Here is a 14,754-nt window from a genome sequence, read left to right on the forward strand (position 1 = left end):
GATATAATAAATATACTTAAATTTAATACAATATTAAAGGGTACATGAATATAAAGTCATCCTTAGGATTAATAAGGACATAAAAGTGAAAATTAGGTACTAAACATATACTTAAAACTAGGGTGGGGAAACTATGTCCCACAAGAAAATACATGTAACAATTAAATTAAACAAATAGACAGGACAAAACTATGACATGGTCAGGAGATAGGCTGTGAAGCATGCCTGACCTGGAGATGACCGAAGGGGAATAAATGAGGCAGGTAGGAGGGAGGAGAGTGACTGAGTACTAAGAAAATTTAAACGGGGGGGGGAACGATGTTCCCTGCCGCCACTGTAGTGAATTTCAGAGATTCTAGTGATTTCAGATAGTGGTGTTTAAAAACTACGGGAGACTTCCACCCCGTGTATTTTGAAAGATCCTCGAAATTCATATAATGGAAGCAGTTAGTGGAGGTGGCCACTGCTCTAATGTCATGTACTTTTGGGACTGAATCTGGGTTTGCATGTTTAATGAATTACAGGATCTGTTGCCTAATGGCTTTCAAAGAGATAGTTCCTCCCCCTTCCCTTACAAACAGAGGCCCGGAAGTTATGTGTGAGGTCCTGTCTAAATAGGCTTTCAAGGTAAAGACTGGGCATAAAGACAGGTCCTGTGGGAGGGGATGACCTTCCAGGAGACCACCTATCTCTGAGGGATCTTCATTTTTAGCTAGGAACTTAGGGTGAGGAGCTAGTAACACTTCACTTGATGGAAGGAAATCAATATGATTGGTTTCTCTAGACAGGGCAGACAGTTCAGAAATTCTAGCACCTGAAGCTAAACTAATAAAAAATAAGGTCTTCCTCAATAAGTTAGTGAAAGAGCAATTATGATTATCTATTTCTGAGGCTAACTTAAGAACATCATTTAAGAACCATGAAACCGAATGTGGGCGGGTTACTGGTCTTAAACGAGCACAGGCTTTAGGGATAGACGAAAAATAAGAGTCTGTTAAGTTAATCTTAAACCCGTGTAAAAATATCTTTTTCAAAGCTGATTTTGCTGTAGTAATGGTACTTGAGGCTAGACCTTTCTCAAATAATGACCTAAAAAAAATAAATAGCTAAATTAGTGGTCATTACAGTAGCTTCAGATTCTTTTAAGAAGAGTGCTAATTTCTTAACTGCAGAGTCATATTGTCTAAGAGTGGATTCCCTTTTATCTGATTCTAGGAACAAAGTGTTAATAGGATCAATATTAGCATCCTTCTGAGCTGCAAACTTCATGAAATCCACAAAGCCAGGGCATTCTGAATTCTTGAGGAAGCTGACACAGTCTGAGTTTGTACTATTTGCGTCAGTTTCGGGTTGGGAATTTGCAAACACCGAAGCTTCAGCTCTAGAAGGAGTGGAAACCAGTTGCTCTTCGGCCAGTTTGGAGCTACTAGGGCTATCTGACCTTTGAATGTCCTGAGCTTGTGAAGGACTTTCAATAACAGGTTTACTGGAGGAAAGAGGTAGATCCTTTTCCACTTGTTCCAATCTATGGACATTGCATCTGTGGAGTGAGCTAGAGGGTCCAGGTTGGGAGCAACATAACAAGGTAGTTTGTGGTTGCATTCTGTTGCAAAGAGATCTACTTCGAGACCCGGAACTTGATTGCAAATCCATTTGGATGAAGTTTTGTCCAGGGACCATTCCGACTCCAGCGGAGTTGTCCTGGATAGGGAGTCTGCAATGACATTCTGTACCCCTGCAAGGTGGGTAGCAGACAGATGCCACCGGTGTTTGTTTGCTAGAGAGAATATTGGTATCATAACCTGGTTGATCCGACTCGACTTGGAACCTCCCCTGTTTAAACAGTGTACTACTACTGCGCTGTCCAGGACCAATCTTATATGAATCAGATTGTTCGGACGCAGTTTCTTCAGGGTTAGAAAGACTGCCATAGCTTCCAGGACATTGATATGAAACTGGCGGAACATGGTAGACCAAGTCCCCTGTACCTTCTTGTGTTGGGAGTATCCTCCCCACCTGCTTAGGGAAGCGTCGGTGTGAATCACTAGTGATGGCGGAGGAAACTGAAGAGGCACTGACTTCGATAAGCTCTTGACATTCGTCCAAGGCCGAGTCTCTTTTTCAAAATCGGTGGAATCAGAGATATTTTGTCTCTGAACCTGACATTGGCTCGACTCCGCCATACCCTGTTTATGTCTTTCAGTTTGGATTTCAAAAGAAGATCCGTCACTGAAGCAAACTGAAGAGAACCTAAGACTCTTTCTTGGGTATGACGGGAAGCTTTCTTGTTCTTGAGGAACTGCCTGGTTGCTTTTGCTATTTCTCTCCGTTTGGCCGGCGGAAGAGATAGTCTGTGTGCACACAGGTCCCATTGGATTCCTAACCATTGAAAGCGACTCTCTGGCACTAGGCGGGATTTCTTCTTGTTTATCTGAAAGCCCAGTGATTCCAGAAAGCCGATTACTATGGCTGTTGCTTTCCGGCATTCGTTGACGCTGGATGCCCAAACAATCCAATCGTCTAGGTATGCGGCTAGCATGATCCCCTGAGACCGGAGTTGCTGAACTACCGTATCTGCCAGTTTGGTGAAGATTCTGGGAGCTATATTGAGACCGAATGGCATGACCCTGAATGAGTATGCCTGATTTCCTAGTCTGAACCCCAGATAAGGAGAGAACCTTCTCGCAATCGGGACGTGATAATAGGCGTCTGAAAGATCTATAGAGGTGGTTACGGCTCCACGGGCAGTAGGGTCCGAACCTGCGAGATTGTAAGCATTGAAACTTGTCGCATTGAATGTAGGAATTTAGACAGGACAAGTCTAGAATTACTCTTCGCTGACTGGAACCTTTCTTTGGAACACTGAACAGTCTGCCTCAAAATTTCAGATGTCTCGCTTTCTTTATTGCCCTCTTTAATAATAGATCTTTCACAAATTCCTTCAGAGCCTTGGAGGGTAATTGATGGAACCTGACTGGGGGGGGGGGGAGGACTTCTGTTCCAACTCCACCCCTGTCCCTTGGAGACTATGCTCTGGGCCCAGGGACTGAAGCTCCACTGGTCCCGAAAATGGTATAACCTCCTGCCTACGTGAGATATCTCACTGGGCGGGAGAGGGTCTGCCTCCTCTGGAGCCTCTGCCTCCCCTTCCTCTGGAGGAGGAGCGGGATGTTCCTCTGCCTCGAAGTACCCCTAGCTCTCTTCCCCTTTGCATTTTGGATGGACCAAATGCACCCTGGCTTTCATAAGAAGCGTTGTAAGCTGGGGAGGAGACGTATGAAGGGGCAGTGAGAGGTTGATGGGCTGGTTGGACCAGCACATAGTGAGGTTGAGGTTGAGGCTGTGAGGTTGAAGGATGACCAGGGACGGGGACCTGGACAGCCTGCAAGACAGTCTGAGTCGGGAGCCGTTTAAACTTTTTGAACTTTTTCCCTGGCTTGGGATGAGTTCTGGCGGGCTCAGACTGTTTCCTCTTAGAGGATAAACCCCATCGGGAGCGGAGACTCTGGTTGGCCCTAGTTGCCTCGGCTAGGACCGCATCCACCTCTTCTTGGGGGAAGAGGTTAGCTCCCCAGATGGAGCTTTTATGAGCCTGTTAGGCTCATGACCGGATGAGGCTGCCGAAAAGATGTGTTTCCGGCAGTTCAACCGGCCTGATATCATACAGGTCCTGTTGAAAACTCCCTAAGAGAGATTTCATCAGTACCTGGAATAGTGCATCTTCGCTATAAACTACTGACGTTGCCTCCGCCAAAGTCAGAGAGTTTAAGGACCTACTGAGTCTGTCCTTAGACTCAGCTTCAGCCTTCAGGAGCGACTCCGGGATCCTAGGGAGTTGCTCGCTGAAGAGGTTAGAGGCGCAGTCAGGGTCCAGCCGAGTAACAGTGAAGGTCTCCGGAGCTCCTACCCAATACTGAGAATCTCCGGGTAAGACAAGAGAGGTGGGATCTGTCTCCCGGAGATGAGGAAGGGGCTTACCCTCTACACAAGCCTGGTTGGTGAGGGAGGCCACTTTAGAGGTGCAAGGGGTGGGGAGAACTTCTCCCAGAGAGAACATTGTGAAGGCACCTTTTGCCGGAGTGAGCTTGGTGTTCTCTGCCTGCCACTCCGACAAAGTCCATAATAGGGCCGACTGGGCCTGGTCCTCGGGAAGATGACAGTTTCCTTGGGGACCTTATCGGACCGAATCCATGCCTCCTCCGTTTTAGCCTGGCATAACCTGCAGGTTAGGAGGAAGAATTCAATTCCTCCAGCCTGATTTCAGGTTATGCTGGGGGCAAGAATTGCCAGGGGTTTCCTCCAGGTAGGCTGGAGGTGTCCCAGAAGGGTTTGTTGGCTCATGAACCATGAACCTGAGATTAAAGTCCTTTGAGACTTAACCTCTTCCGACAACGAGCACAGAAGCGTTTGATGAAGACAGCTGACTTGAGAGTTGCAACAGCTTGTCGTCAACCCTTTTGTCAAACTGCTTCATAAGAAGCTCTGCAAACGCTTCAGCATCAAAGGAAGGAGGGTGGGAACCTCCTTACTTTGTTTAGCTCATGCTCCCTTCCCAGAAGTAGAGGCCTTGCTCAGAGACGGCACGGGGCTAGGGGCCGTGGCGTCTTCGAGGAACCTTGGAGCAGACTTTCTGGGACTTTAAGGTCTTTTTCTTTACAGCTTTAACCTTAGGGACGGTAGACCTTGCACCGTCCATAAGGCAAGAGGATTTCATAAATCCTTGGAAGGAAGAAGCAGTGGAAGAAGGAGAACTAAAAAGATCACCTGCCTCACTTACCCCCTTACCTGCCTGCAATTCCAGGTCCACATTCATAGGCTTGAGGTCGAGATTAAGGGCCGCAACATCCTCGGCGACAACTCCGCATGCAGCGACTTCTTCCTGGGAGGGCTGCGTCATTTCCCGGATCCCAGCGATCCAGGCGCCGGGGAAGAGAACGTTGCAGACGTCCTTAGATAAGATGTAGGGCTTCCCTGCCCCGACGTTCCTCCCGAAGCCGCTGACCCAGGTCTTGAGGGTCGACAACGAAGAGTCCCGAGAGCTGTGGTCAATCTGGAAGGGGGAGAAAGTCAGGTGACTGAGCCTCCTAAAGGGAGAATATGTTATAATTATCCATAAGAGACAAAACTGAAGGTGAACATGAATCGGAAGTGGAAAAACTAACTTACCGACTCATCCAGAACCTGTTCGGAGAGGGCGAGCACACCTCACAACCATCAGGGTGCCAGACGACCAGGTCCCCTACGTGGACAGCACACCCGGAGTGGGACCTGCACACTTCATGCCCGCTGGCTTGATGTAGCACAGCTGTGCACCCCTGCTCCTGACAACGCACCATCTGTAAGTTGACCGGTATATGAGTATGCTGATAGGGCTGCCGGAATGGAATGCCGGAGCAGTGTCTTAGTATAATAGTTATCCAAGTAGGTCCCGCCGGAGCTGACCGGGAGTATAAGGGGCCTACTGGAACATGCAAGATCAACTACCTAGAGGGACCACCGGAGTTAATCCGGAGCGATGGGGAAGGTCCCAAAAGGTAAGTTAATCTATAATATAATAAATGAATAAATATATATATATATATATATGTATATATATAAACAATATATCAGATATATCCGCGGATATATAACCGGGAGGTTATATATATATACTGGAACATGCAAGATAATATATATAAATATATATATATATAAACAATGTCCAGATAGATCCGCTGAGTTAACCGGGAGGTTAAGGGCCCTACTGGAACATGCAAGATAACCCAAAATCCGGGTAGTATATAAATATAATATAAACATAATATAATATATAATATAAAATGAATAAATATATATGCATCTAGGGAAAGGTCAACTATAAAAGTGGATATTTCTGCTTGGAGCCGGGGGAGTCCTCTACTCCAATATGGTGACGGCGGAGGAGGTGTAGTGAGCACCGTCCGACCAAACACCGTACCCACCAGAGTGGAAGGCGACAAGAACGTCCAACTACCTAGCAGAGAAAACACAAAGATAGCTAGTCGGCGGAGAGTAGATACTGGGAACTATAGGTGTTCTAAGTGAATAGAACGAATGTAAGTGTCATAGCGTGTGAACAACGGAAGACAGTCAGGTGGGAAACTCTAACTGGCAACATGAACACAAAATCTTTCCCCCGAGATATTGTTCTGAGAACGACACTCGGTGGGAAAAAAGCGCGTACTGACACTAGGAGGGGGGAGGGGATGGTATAGGCCATGCGCGAGGGATCCAAGGTAGCGACCAGGGGGTGGGTAAGCACTCTCCAGGCGCCATGAGAACCATCCTTCTCCCTACGATCGGACGAACATGTACGAACGATAGTGAGAGAAGAGAGGACGGGGAACTCTCAAGGCCAAAAGCAAAGAAAGGAATGGGGAACAGGGGTGTGGGAGCACCCCGGTCCCAACTGAGGTCTCGATGGGTGTGACCGGGTAAGGTCGGGACCCGTGCGAGAGAAACAGACCAATCAATGCAGAGGAAGGGGATATAAAGCTATGGTGAAAGGAACAGGATAAATTCTCGGGCCTTGGTAAGTTAAAGCGAACCAAGGGTGGGAGAGGGAAAGGGGGGGAGGGGGAGGAAGGAATAATGGGGTAGGAGAGGGGTAAACATGAAGATGGAGAATAACCCAAAGATGTGGTTTCGGATGAAGGTAGGCTAAAATAAGACCCTCGCTATTCCAGCTTAACCTTTTTAGGACTAGAGCCTAAACGGAAAGGCCGAAACAGGGAGAGGGAGAAGCGCAAGCCCGACTTCTCTAACCAAACGCCACACCAAGGGAAGCTCCAAAACTATGAACCCTCCTACACGCCAAACCTTCTCCCCTAGCAAGGGAAGAATTGCCATAGCTACAACCTAGGCTAACCTAACACAGCCAGTGGCTGAGGGAGGAAGCCCAGGGGAAATAGCATGTACTCAACTAGCCTAAATTTAACCTATCCTAGGCAAAAAATAATAATGACCTAACTAATCATAAGAACATATGTAGAAGGAAGACCAAGCCCAACGCGATATGAGCGCGGAGGGAAAATGGCCGACCTTCCAGATTTAAAACAAAGGATATAATCCGCAAATATCAAAGACATCCGTGCGCTAGGCTTAAAATAAGCTAGATAAGCATAACTGTACCATCTCAAATAATATATCCAAGCACTGGAGGAAGTAAAGGTCCAACATAAAAGGCGTATAATAATTGATAAATAGCGGATAGGCCCGAGGGGGAAAAAACTCGTAGCCTAAACGACAAGACCAAAATTTCTCCAGAGAAGGATAACAAACAATAATATAAAAAACCCAGTTGAATATATAATCAGCAAAAGGGCACAACATGAGAAAATGAAGGGGAACGAAGCCCTGACATAATTCCCGCACCGAGACTGAAGGTCCCATGAGGTCGGGAGAAGGTGGATGAGACGGGCATATAAATCCCTCTAATTATTAAATTAGAGGGAAATAAGGAGCCTCAACTGCCTAAAATAAAAAACAAAGATGGTACTCAACTTAGGTGAAGAATCCAAGGAGGATGCCATAGCAAAACAATCAAAGAAAGCGCACACACGAACAGAACAACAACAGCGGTCGCGTGTTAAAAGTGGAATGTGGGTGACGCCGGCTTGTTTACAGTCCGCGAGTGTGGTGCGGGGTTTGTAATGGCACTTCACTCGGTGGGACTTTTGACATTGGGAATGTTTACAGGGCGGAGGCCTGTGATTGTGACAATCTCACCCTTTCTCATACACGACTCCATTTCATGGAGCTAAACACGAGGTAGTAACTCCGGCTTAGCTTTTTAGCTTTTCTCTGGTATATTTAGCAATAGCTTTACCTAGAAATAAGTGCTGAAAGGTTATTTCACCGGGTGACACAGGTCGGAAAACCCAGAACAATTAATATACAATACATGAGTAACATAAAGTTAAGGGCTGCCGGAGTAGGTCCGGCGGTAACAGTACACCTTAACCTAGGAAAGGGTCCGGCAGCGGTATGGTAAAGATATGCTACGGAATGGTCAACTAATTATGTAAACAGGAGTACTTTAAAAGATACACTGGTGTATGATACTCCGCCCTGATTGCCACGGAAATCTCGTTATCTCATACCTATGGTAGCGGCGGAGGAGGCGGAGAGGAGTCCTCAAATCTGGCTCAACTCTCAATGCCTGTGGCGGGAACCAGGTAGTGGAAAGCGCCAACCGACCGAAAACCATACCCACCGGAGTGGTAACATGTACAAGAACAATGGGAGACCTGACTAACCCGGCAGAGAATGAACCTAGCGGAAGTCAAGATAGTGTCCCTGGACCTGTGTTCGATGCTCCAGCTAACACTGAGGGAAGCGAACAAACGAAACACTAGCAGAGTGGCGGAAACCGAAAGGCGGAGGCCAGATAGGTGGATAACACTGTCTGGACGCCGATAGAAACTCCCCACGGGGTGCCGGTCATAAGTGATCGACGTCCCTTGTGCTGGGAGAAGTCTAGGTCACACGCCAAATGCTAAAGAATAGGAAAGGAATAGCAAAGTGGTGGGAACCGAAAAGTGGTGGCCAGATGGGTGGGTAACACCCCCTGGACGCCAATAGAAACTCCCCACGGGGTGCTGGTCATAAGTGATCGACGTCCCTCGCGCAGGGAGAAGCTTGGGTCACCCGCCAAATGCTAAAGAATAGGTAAGGAAGGGCTAGGCTAACAACACGAAAAGGTCTGTGCAACCTTCGACCCCAGACCAACCTCCAACGTCAAAACTTTTGACTTGGACAGGAAGGCTAACAGAGGTGTGATAGGAGAGGGGGGGGGGGAGAGGAGAAATCCACGCTAGGTCTGGCCACACCCTCCAACGCCAACAGCCTGGTCAGGTGGGAGGCTATGCATTGAGGAAACCCTCACTATTCTAACCTCACCTTCCGAAAACCTATCGGTCTGGTCAGGTAGGCTAAAACAGGGGAGGGGGGGGTCTCACAAGCCTAATTTCACCTTCCAAAAACATGACGGCATGGTCAGGTGGGCCAAGAGAGAACGAGGAACTCCCTCAACAACCCAACACCTCCCTCCAAGCCTCAAAACGACCTGGTCGGGGGAGCTAGGAAGCATGAGAATCATGAAAGGAGCCTATCCTATCTAGCCTAGCTCTCCGAAACCGATAACAGAGCGGTCGAGAAGGCTAGGCCAGAATACCCATCAAAGAAACTATCTGAATTAAAGTACTAAGATAAAAAGTTAACCAAATGATGTGTGAAATATAAAAACGTATTATATAAATGCACAGAATATTTATAATACATAAAGGACTTATGCTGTAGAGAAGGCCAAACAACTTGCGATATGTGGAACGCGGGTGATACCTAAAATGGCCGACCCTAACGCTGAATCATAAATAAAATTAATCCAAAAATTTACATGTCATCCATCACCGTACACATCAGAAAAGATCATGAGCATAACAGTACCATCTTGGAGAATGTACCCGCTCGCCGGCAGAGGAATGGGGCCAGGGAAAAGGAGAATTTATGATCAGAAAGGCGGGAGGGGAAAAAGCCTCCATGTCTAGCCTAGATCAGTCATGATACGGGCTCCTCACTCCTAACCAGCGAAAGGGTAATTCTCAAATAAAACTCCATGAAAGGAGTATATAAAATATATAAAATATATAATTGTGTAAGAAACAAGCAGAATTCCCTGCTAAAACCATACGAAGACTGAGGGTCCAGTATGGCCGAGGCGAAAGCCGTCGCGATCGGCTGCATCGTGTTATTTAACCTCGTAATTACTAAATTAAAGGTCAAATAAGAAGCCTCTATAAGAAAAAACCAAAAGGAGATGGTACTCAACTTAGGTGAAGCAAAATCCTGAACGGATGACATGATGGAGATGCAAAAAAGCGCAAAATATCAGCACTGTGAAAAAACACAAAGATGTTTACAAGCGTGCTAAGTTGGAATGTTACCAAGATGGCGGCTGAGGTGTTGGTTGGCTGGGAGATGAGCGTGAGGTATGTGATGGCCCTTCACTTTTCGGGATTTTGAGATTTGAGATCTCTATAGGGCAGAGGCCTGTGGCAGTGGCAACACTCACCCTTTGTGTATACCAACACCATTATAAATGGCGCTCGAACTGGGGGTTGTAACCCTGGCATTGTATTTAGCTTTTTCTCTGGTATTTTTAGCAATACTTATACCTAGAAATATGTGCTAAATGGATATTTCACCGGGTGACACAGTTCGAACCCAGAAATACCAGTGTGTGTTCACCTGCTGTTGGTTGTTTGTTTAAAATGAATAATATTGCTTAACAAGCAGAGTACGAAATTGACATGATGCCACAGATGGTTAGGCCTATAGTTAGTTAGAGCTGGGAAGCGATGCAGAGCGTCGGTTTTATGACGCATAAGATGTCTGAATCAGACATGTTGTTTTTCAGCCATATTCAGCAATCTGAATAGCTGCAGGCCCCTTTTGGGTAGCTGGCTGAACAGAGCGTCTTTGCTAGTGGATAGAGATTAATTTTTTATCTTGGGCTCTAACAGCTGAAGTTACTTGAAAAAGATGTAATAGTGTGGGTGGGCCCAGAACTGCTGTTGGGGGAGAGAGGCAGTGAAAAAACAATACTATTGCTTGATTGTGTTAGATAACAGGCGTTATGAAAGCCAAGACCATTAATGTCCTCTTGTCAGTGAAGCTTAGTGTGCGTATGGAAGAAAGGCAACAGCTGATTGGTTCCCAAGGTCATTGAGTACAAAATAGTATTAAAATGTTTATAATAATACTAGGTAGGAAATAAAACTCGAAACTTTAAAACAATCATTTTATTTTATATCGATTTTTCGGTAGCAACCATTTTTTTGCAGCATGTTTAGGGGCACGCATACGCCTGCAAATTGAAATGACTGTATAATTATACATTTTAGGAATATAACTAAATTGAAAGTGATTTTAAGCTGTAAAAAAATACTTTAGGAATTTTTTTGCGATATTGCACACACATGCACACAAAAATGCTGAAAAATTTGTATGTATTAGATACACACAATTTGTATAAAACACTTTTTTAGGAAATGAACATCAATTAAAGTGTTTTTGAACTTAATAAATGCATTTAAAAAAAGGAGAAAATGCAGTTATTTTTGGCAATATTCAAAATGAAAATTTAGATTTTTTGTACGTAAAGTAGAAGAGATGGGCTAATTTTTAAGACCAACCCCAGCTTTCTAGCTATTTTCATTCAAAAGTTATCTATGTTGAATATTGCCAAACTTTAACTATGTTTTTCTCCACTTTTTAATTTTGGCACTTACAACTCTGCAACTAACCACCTCAAATAAGCAGTTGTAAGCATTTTGAGAGGGGGGGGGGTTCCAATATATTGCGGAATTTTGGTATTCGTTGGTGGTTGTGGTACTTACCCCCACGAATAAGGGAGCTCAGCTGTAGTTGCATTATAAATATTCTTTAAAATTTGTCAGGTTTTAGTCCATAGTTGAAAAATTTTATGAGTTATATAGGTAGAGCATTGGGCAATCCCTTGTCAGTGTTAAAGCTTGGAAATTAATGGGATAGGATATAGATGTGTAAAACTGGAAGAAGCCAGATTTTGGGGTAATTAGAAACTGAAGGGCAAGTGGTAATTGGTTGAAACCAAAGGGCTTTTTAAAAAGTGCATTTTATATTAATTACAGACTGGTAGCAAGAACTTTTATCTTTTCCCATAAGGGGTACCATCTTCCTTGTGTATTTTGCAGTGCACAGTAAGTTATGCTGAAGGTTCATTGCATTGTCTTTATCTTTCAGGTGCTGATTTTGTCATGACTTTTCATCCTTTCTCTTTGATCTTCTCGGTGATATGCCCAAAGAGTCCTATCAAAAGATCCTGGAATCCAAAGAGGTCATCACTTCTGCTAAGTGAGCCATATTTCACATTTAGTTGGAAAAGAGCTCACCCTACAGACATTATCATGTCACTGATTTTCTGTGTGGTCAGCAGATGAATTTGCAGTAATTTTGGCAGAGAGAAGGAAAAAGGCCTCATCTTGTTGCATTTGCTGCTAAGCCATGAGCAAACAAAAGAAGAGGACACTTTTTTTTTATTGATCTCAATACAGCAAATGTCACTGCAGAGATTCTCTCCAGTGTCCTGAAGCACATTTCTGGTACAGGCTTTTCTCAGAGATACAGGAAGCCCTTGACTTTGATAGCTTTTCGTCTTGCCTGATGCCCACTTCAGTAATTCCTATAAGTAACAGGATGCTCTACACAGGCTTATCATTCCCCTCCATATGTGTACACACTAGTCAAGTACATCACCTCATTGTTTCCTTTCCCATTTGTAACCTTCACATTTTGGGAGATGGATAATTTTGAAAAATTTGTGAGATGCTATCAATGAAAATTGACAAGTTTGTGTTAGGTACCTCTTTTTCTCTTCAGTTAGGTTAGGTCACTGTTCTTCATACTAGGATGAACATTTATTTACCTTTTACCAACACTGAATTAAAGAAAAGGATGTTGCTACCCATGAAGTTCCTAACCTGCATTCTGATTCTTGACTTCCAGATCTATTCTGCTGGTGATATTAACCCCCAGTTGTTTTTTTCTTTTGTTTTCTAAAAGGACTTCACCAACAAGTTAGACAACACCAACACCAGAAGTGATATGCACATCTTGTGCAGCTCCACTTCCTCCTGACACCATCTTCAATCTCATGGAAATTGTTGGTGTAAAACAGTGTGCTCCCAAAGGAAACCATGTACAATACAGTATATACTGTATTGTTGAACACTGGAATTAAGTTAGGCTTCTCATCTGAAAAGATGCCCACTACTAGGTTGTATATCTTTCCTCTTTTGGCTCTGATATGTATGTTTAATATGCTGTCACTTGTAGTGTATTTGAAGTTTCACTTGTAGAGAATCCACAATCTGATGTTTCATTATGGTCAGGGGTTATGGCATATACACCTCATCAGGAGATTTGCCACCACTTGTAATGTCTGTCATTGAGAAGTAGTTTGCTTAACTTTTGATGATTAGTATGTACAAAGAAAGGTAATCAGAAATGGCAAAAGGAGCAGAGAATATGGAATGCAGTCCTACTTCCACAGTAGCTTGTGTAAAACTGAAAAAGGGGTTGATGATCTCTTAATTGTAGATGAGGCTGTGATGTCACGAATTTGGAAATACTAAATGGCTGGGCAGAGTGTATAAGAAAGGCCTTTAATAGCATATATCAGCATAGATCTACATTGTTTTCTTTGTAAACAGAAAATTAATGCCCACATAATTTATATAAAGTAATACGTGAACTTGCACGATTCAAGTTGCGAGAATTCACAGACACACGAACTTTTCATTGGAACCTAACTAATTGTCATACACAAGTTTTTCACAGACACGTGAACATTTGCAAATACTGAGAAACCCTGCAAAAGTGTTTATGTTTAATTTTTTATGTAATTTATAAGTTTTCAAGCTTTTAGGTGTAAATTAAATAACATTAAATGATAAAAGTAATAATTTCTCTCTCTCTCTCTCTCTCTCTCTCTCTCTCTCTCTCTCTTACTGAGATGAGAGAATTTTTGTTATATGCATGTTTATTTGTTTTGTGTGATAAATAAATTTTTTACATAATAAGTACTAATTTTCAAATATTAATAAGATTAAGAAGATTAAATAATAATAATAATAATAATAATAATAATAATAATAATAATAATAATAATAATAATAATAATAATAATAATAATAATAATGGAAAGAGAAACCCACCAGATTCTTGTGTATAACTTGTTTACTGGTAAATATTTACATATTACTTTGATCTCGAGCACTTTCAGGTCCTAACTGTGACCCTTTTTCAAGAGATGAGGTAGTCAGGCTGGTTCAAAGCCCAGCAATCTTCTGGAACTTCTTCTCCCTGTGCTGTCATTTATATGATGGCTGTCCTGGTTTCCATTCTCTTGAGAGTTGTTAATCTCCTCCTGTCGGTTTGATATCCTGATCTGATGATCAGTGGTATTAATCCTTGTGGTATGTGAGTAGTCACCATCGGTCTGTTGGGCAGGAGACCTAACCTCCAGGTCAGAAGGGTCGATCTTAGCTTCTTTTAATATTAAAGATCGGCTTATGGGAAAATCTGAGGTAAATCCTTTGTTTCCTTCTATCACTTTTATCTGTCTGATGAGTGCCCCTTCCACTACCCTCCTGTGACTGATGTTACTGCTTTTGTATATAAGCTTACTGTTTTTAAAATCCATCCTATGGTCCTTTTCCCAACAATGCATAGCTATAGCACTCCCCTGTGAGTTGAGTTGTACTGCACTCCTGTGTTCTTGGATTCTAGTCCTTATTCCCCTACCTGTTTCACCCACATATTTGTCTCCACAATTGTTGCAATTAATTATGTATACTCCCCCTACATCATCTGCATTACTATCTTCTTCCAATTTATTTTTACATACTTTGTTTTTTTCGGTGTTGTCAAAGGTATACACAAATTTATATTTGATTTCTTTCATTTTTGATGTAATTTGTTACATTTTAGGCATATAAGGGAGGGAAACTATTTTCTTGTTTTCTGTATTCCATGTACTCTCTGCATTTTCCCTGTAAAAAATCCTCCTGGCTTTGTTGAGTGCCCTTTTTCTGAACCATTCTGGGTATGCTAATGTATCAAAGCTTTTATCAATGTAATTTATTTCTTTATCTATCTTACAAGGGTCACACATTCTCATTGCCCTGAGAAATA

At 43.4% G+C, this 14,754-nt stretch overlaps 1 protein-coding gene across 1 annotated transcript in view; it reads left to right on the plus strand.

Moving 5' to 3' along the window:
• Positions 1-14,754, plus strand: part of LOC136844862 (uncharacterized) — a 132,718-nt gene that overhangs the window by 20,034 nt on the left and 97,930 nt on the right. The window lies entirely within an intron of this gene.

This window comes from Macrobrachium rosenbergii, chromosome 13 (assembly GCF_040412425.1).
Source record: "Macrobrachium rosenbergii isolate ZJJX-2024 chromosome 13, ASM4041242v1, whole genome shotgun sequence".
NCBI classification, from domain to species: Eukaryota; Metazoa; Arthropoda; class Malacostraca; order Decapoda; family Palaemonidae; genus Macrobrachium; species Macrobrachium rosenbergii.